This window comes from Pristiophorus japonicus, unplaced genomic scaffold (assembly GCF_044704955.1).
Source record: "Pristiophorus japonicus isolate sPriJap1 unplaced genomic scaffold, sPriJap1.hap1 HAP1_SCAFFOLD_42, whole genome shotgun sequence".
Classification (NCBI taxonomy): Eukaryota; Metazoa; Chordata; class Chondrichthyes; family Pristiophoridae; genus Pristiophorus; species Pristiophorus japonicus.
The window spans coordinates 5,517,345-5,523,377 of NW_027254090.1; the positions used below are offsets into that span (position 1 = coordinate 5,517,345).

Here is a 6,033-nt window from a genome sequence, read left to right on the forward strand (position 1 = left end):
CATAAAACGGTGGAATTTCAAAGTCAGTTGGAAGGTGAGAAAGTTGGATTTCAAACCAGGATCCGAAGCTTAAAGAAAGGAGACTACAAAGGTATAAGGGCAGAGTTGGCTAAAGTGGACTCTAAAAATAGATTAAAGTATGGGTCGGTTGATGAACAGTGGCAGACTTTTAAGGAGATATTTCATGACTCGCAACAAAAATATATCCCAATGAGAAGGAAAGATTGTAAGAGAAGGGATAACCATCCGTGGCTAACTGAGGAAATAAGGGATGGTATCAAATTGAAAACAAGGGCATACAATGTGGCCAAGACCAGTGGGAGGCCAGAGGATTAGGACATTTTTAAAAGCCAGCAAATAACGACTAATAAAATGAGAAAGAGAGTAAATAGATTATGAAAGTAAATTAGCACGAAATATAAAAACAGATAGTAAGAATTTCTACAGGTATATAAAAAGGAAAAGAGTGACGAAAGTAAATTTTGGTCCCCTCGAGGATGAAACTGGGGAATTAATAATGGAGAACAGTGAAATGGCAGAGATGTTGAACATATATTTTGTATTGGTCTTCACGGTAGAAGACACTAAAAACATTCCAATAGTGGATAATCAAGGGGCTATAGGGACCGAGTGTAATGGAGCCAAATTTGCTGATGATAGAAAGGTGGGTGGGAAAGTAAATTGTGACACAGCAAAGTAAATCTCAATTCTGGAAGAACAATATGTAAATGTACAGTGACCCCGACGTGATATAAACACGCAGCTTTCTGTCGTGACGTCAGACACACGACCACGAGGTATACAGTGCAGAGTGCCCATATTTGTATGCATGAAGTTTCCTGAGACACAGTTTCATTGACCCTGCATTGGTGCAATGAAAGGTCTTTAAAATCCCCGGCCACTCCCACCGTGGGTCAGACAGCATCAGAAGCAATGCCCACCTGTCACTCACCCTCTCACGCCCGCTTTCATCACCTGCTGCCCGCGGACTGCAGCAAATCCAGTTCATCATCATCATTGGCAGTCCGTCGAAGCGAGGATGACTTGCTTTCACGCCAAAAAAGGATGAGTTCACAGGTGTTTCAATGATGGACCTAATATTCCAGGTCCCGAATTGCATGTTGAAGGGTGGAAGATACCTGTGCGTGGATTTTTTTAACGTGTGGTGACCGTTGCACCCCAGCCATCACACGGGCTTGACAGAGCGAGGTCTTGGTCCAGTGGCAAGGGTTATTCAAGACGACTGGAGACCAGCTCTACTGCACGGACCCAGTGCCCACACATATCGCAGTGTGTGCTGGCCCGTGCTGCCCCTGGGCCCCTGGCCCTGAACTCACGCCTCCCCTGGGCCCCGATCACATCCCTCCCCAGTCTCTCGCTGCTCCTGCTGTACCTGCCCACGCTCCAATCACCGACCTGGACTTTGATGACGTCACTCTTCGCTGCCGTCACCCTCCTGCACCAGCTCGCGCTGTACCTTGCCGTGGTACACCACCACGCTGCTCCCAGGCCGCCGCTCACCGCTCCTTTTATGGCCCCGACCTGCCGCTGGTGTTCTCACACAGGTCGGGGCCTCCACGCTGCTCCCAGCAAATCCAGTTACACGCCGTGTCACCGCACAATTCTCAGCTGTGATTGTAAGCTGTCTATTGCAGAGGCTGCAAGCAGTGTTCCCTGGTAGTCTAGTGGTTAGGCTTTGGTGCTTTCACTGCTGTGACCTGGCTTCGATTCCTGGTCAGGGAAAGCATTTTTTCAGAGAATGTTGACAAAAATAATTCAAGTCTGTGAGATACTGAATAATTGTTTCAATCATCATTAATCCACCCACATGTGTTGCACCTTGAAGGAAATACAAATATGTTTGGTGAGCAGCTATCGAATTTTAATAATTTTTTATACAACTGGAGATTAAGCAGAAAAACTGGATATTCGGCCCATAGTACCTAATATATAGCCCATAGTACAAGAGTAAGGAAGTCTTGCTACAATTGTACGGGGCCCTGGTGAGACCACACCTGGAGTACTGCACACAGTTTTGGTCTCCTTTTCTGAGGAAGGATACACTTGCCTTGGAGGTGGTACAACAGACTTTCACCAGATTGATTCTTTGGTTGAGAGGACTGTCTTTTGGTTAGAGATTGTGTAGAATATGTCGATACTCTCTGGAGTTTGGAAGAATGAGAGGTGATCTCATTGAAACGGACAATATTCTGAAGGGGATTGACAGGGTAGATGTTGCGAAGCCTGGCTAGCCCAGTCGGTAGAGCATGAGACTGTTACTTGCAGGGTCGTGGGATAGAGCCCCAACGTTGGCCGATTACTTTTCCTTAAACTTTTATGTTGCTTTCAGAGGAAAACATCATTAATGAACCCATGATCTTCTTTTGCACAATGAAAAAAATGCAAACTGAGGGACAGTTGATAATTTAATCAAATACTGAAAGCAGCGCCTGAGATCGCTTGGCCATCCTGACTGTTCGATGCTGAAGTTGCAAGTTATTATTCTGGAACGTTTCAGACCAGGCGCTTATTCACTGCTGCTGGAAGGCCTAGTGACCGTGATACCCTCTCCCCCGGGGTTTTACTGAGCTTATGCTCGGTGCACGGGGAGCTTTAGCCCGGGTCTGAGGTTGCTTGTATCCCAGGGATGGACAATAACCCTCTGAGCTCTGGAACTGGGGAAGAGCGAATAATTAATGAGTTGTTTGCGGGTTTCAAATGCAGCTTAGAGCTGCTGGTATAAACCGATCGTGTTGTTTCATAGAATGAAAGAAATGTGAATAGAGACAGTTGAAACTTCAACAACTGAATTTCTATAATTCATGAAACTTTAATCCTTGAAGAAGTTTTATCCCTTTTCTGATTCTACACACTCTATATTTGAGGAGACTGGTTTTAAATGTTCATTGCTCATGCAACAGGGTATTCAAAACAAGTTTTCTTCAATTTTATTGCAGACAAGTTTTTGCTTGAGAAATAATGTTTCTGCCCAGGCTTGAACCAGGAACTTTTCACGTGTGAGGCAAATGTGATAACCACTACACTACAGAAACTGCTGCTGAGCTCAGTGCCCAGAGAGAAGTGTTCATCAAAAAGTTCCTTTCACAAACATTTCAAACCCACTTCTTTCAGAAGAGACTGCGATCTGAACACAGCATTTTAGACCGCTCGGCCATCCTGACTGTTGGCTGCGACAGGTACAAGTTATTACTCTGGAAAGTTTCAGACCTGGCACTTGTTCAGTGTTACTGGAAGGCCCAGTGACCGGGATATCCTCTCCCCCGGGGTTTTCCTGAGCCTGTGCTCGGTGTACGGGGAACTTTGGCCCGGGTCTGAGGTAGCTTCCATCCCAGGGATCGAAAATAACCCTCTGAGCTCTGGAACTGGGGAAGAAATAATAATTAATGAGTTGTTTGCGGGTTTCAAATGCAACTTAGACCTGCTGGTATCAACCGAAAGCGTTGTTTAGCAGAATGAATTAAATGCTAACAGGCACAGTAAAAACTTCAATAACTGAACTTTTATAATTCGTGAAACTTTAATTGTTGATGAAGTTTTATCCCCTATCTGATTGTACACACTGTGCATTTGAGGAGGCTGGTTTTAAATGTTCATTGCTCAAGCAACAATGTACCCGGACTGCTTTTGTTCAATTATATTGCAGACAAGTTTTTGCTTCCACAATAATGTTTCCGCGCGGGATCGAAACAGGGACCTTTCGTTCGTGAAGCAAACCTGATAACTGCGACTCTATGGAAACTGCTGCTTAGCTCAGTGCCCAGAGAGAAGTGTTCAACAACAAGCTGAAATGCTCAATCCCTCTCTCAGCAAAAAGTTCCTTTCACAAACATTTCTCGGCCCGGAACTGCACCAAACAACAATGTTCTCCTTACAAAGTCATTAAACTCCCCAATTTCCGCATCTGCAAATTTAAGGGCAAGGACTGAAAACGCTTTGCGATCAGAAAATTGCAGGAAACTCCTGTGGTAATGACAGAGCTTTTGATGCTTGATTTCTGTACACACCTTCTGTTATGTATTTAAACCTTGGCAACCTATATCACACCACCACCAGAGGGCCTACCTGTTGGAGTCCCAAGGGAACCCCAGCATCCCTTGGGAGCATGGTATATAAGCAGGCCACCCATGAGGTACCTGCACTCTGGAGTCTTATTAAAGGAGATAATATCACACTTACTCATTGTTCACAGTACTCAGTTTCATCCTTTATTATGAGCGTATCAATTGGCGACGAGACAATGAGCAACCACGTGAAAATGCAAGGAACAGTTGGTATCGTGGAGAAGTTCTCAGAAGTGGACGATTGCGAAGCCTTTGTGGAGAGACTTGACCAATACTTCGTGGCCAACGAGCTGAAAGGGCACGTGAACGCTGCCAAATGAAGGGCGATCCTCCTTACCGTCTGCGGGGCAACAATCTATGGCTCTATGAAGAATCTTCTAGCTCTGCTGAAACCAACAACTAAATCCTATGAAGAATTGTGAACGCTGATCCGCGAGCATCTAAATCCTAAAGAAAGCGTTCTGATGGCGAGGTATCGGTTCTACATGTGCCAACGGTCGGAGGGCCAGGAAGTGGCGAGCTATGTCGCCGAATTAAGGCGCCTCGCAGGACATTGCAAATTTGACAGATTCCAAAACGAATGCTGAGAGACTTTTTGTGCTTGGCATTTGCCATGAGGTAATCCTTCGCAAACTGTTGACTGTTGAAACTCAGAATCTGAGCAACGCCATAACGATAGGTCAGACAATTTCCACCAGTTTCTTAAACACAATAACGTAACTTATTTCTAGTGGACTGGATGCAGGAACATGATCCATATAAAAAATTGTTATCATTTTACTTGAACTGAATGTTCATAAAAGTATTAGAGTGGGAACTCACTTGATAACAGCACAGCTGGCAATGTTTGCGGAATATATTCGTGCAGCCAAAACGCACAATGACAACCTGGAACTGTGTGGCACCGAATCCTCGGCGAAAAACAGTTAAAGGCTTCGCCCCTGGTTGGGCACAAACCACCAATGTTTAGGTTAAAAGCAGAACACGCTAACCCATTGCGCCACTAACTTAAATATACATTGCAAGACACCCCAAAACAGGGTGTCAGTCAGTTAAAGCTTCAGATTGCTCCGACCGGGATGGAACTTGTCCACTCTCAGTTGTACTTTTCCCAAATAAATGGAGGGACATTCATTTTGGATGTGTGGAAGCAGTCTGGTCCCGCACACTGCAGACACTTCCATGTCACCACCAACCAGCTCTCCCGCAACCGGTGTGATCTACCTTCCAGCCTTCCGGTGCCTTATCTGTGACAAAGTATACTGATTGTCCCGAAGTCGGTCGTAGGTTTTAATTCCTTTTCAGCTCCTGACTGCAGATATTCCTGTAATTAAACCCGAACAAAATGCTTACAGGGACAGTTGGACTCAACATATCTTCGCTTGGTGAAATTTCAAAGATTGAAAGCGACACACATCAACCCCAAACCTCGTCACCTACTCACTAACCGATACACGCTGCTCCCGTGAGATGGAAGCCCAGTTGCTGTTTCAAGCTTGAATGCAGGTACAAGCAGAACTCATTCAAACAAAGCCCAAGCCCCTGAGGCACCTGATTATTTGCACCGAACTCCGTCGCAAAGAGTTGAGGTTCGTGTGGGGTGATTTGGGCACATCTTTCCCCACACTACAACACTTCAAACATAACTCAACGGCTGTAAAGTGCTTTGGGGCGTCATGAGAAGGCAAAAAAGAAGTAGAAAGGAACAGAAAGGTGACGTCACAGCCGAGGGGGTAAGTGATTGGCTGGTGATTGGTGAGTAGTTTTTCTTTTTCTTTTTTATATTAGTCAGTAACTTTTAACATTGTTTTGCCAATTTAAGTGTATCGAAGGGTTAAGTCATGGCAGGAGAGCTCAGTCGGGTGTTATGCTCCTCCTGTACCATGTGGGAACTCAGGGACACTTCCGACGACGTGTGCGGGAAGTGTATCCGCTTCGAGCTCCTGACGGT

At 45.4% G+C, this 6,033-nt stretch overlaps 1 non-coding gene across 1 annotated transcript; it reads right to left on the reverse strand.

The window, feature by feature from the left end:
• Positions 1 to 2,980: 2,980 nt before the first annotated feature.
• trnav-cac (transfer RNA valine (anticodon CAC)) lies at positions 2,981 to 3,053 on the reverse strand. The gene has a single exon. It is a non-coding gene; the product is annotated as a tRNA-Val (tRNA).
• Positions 3,054 to 6,033: the final 2,980 nt, after the last annotated feature.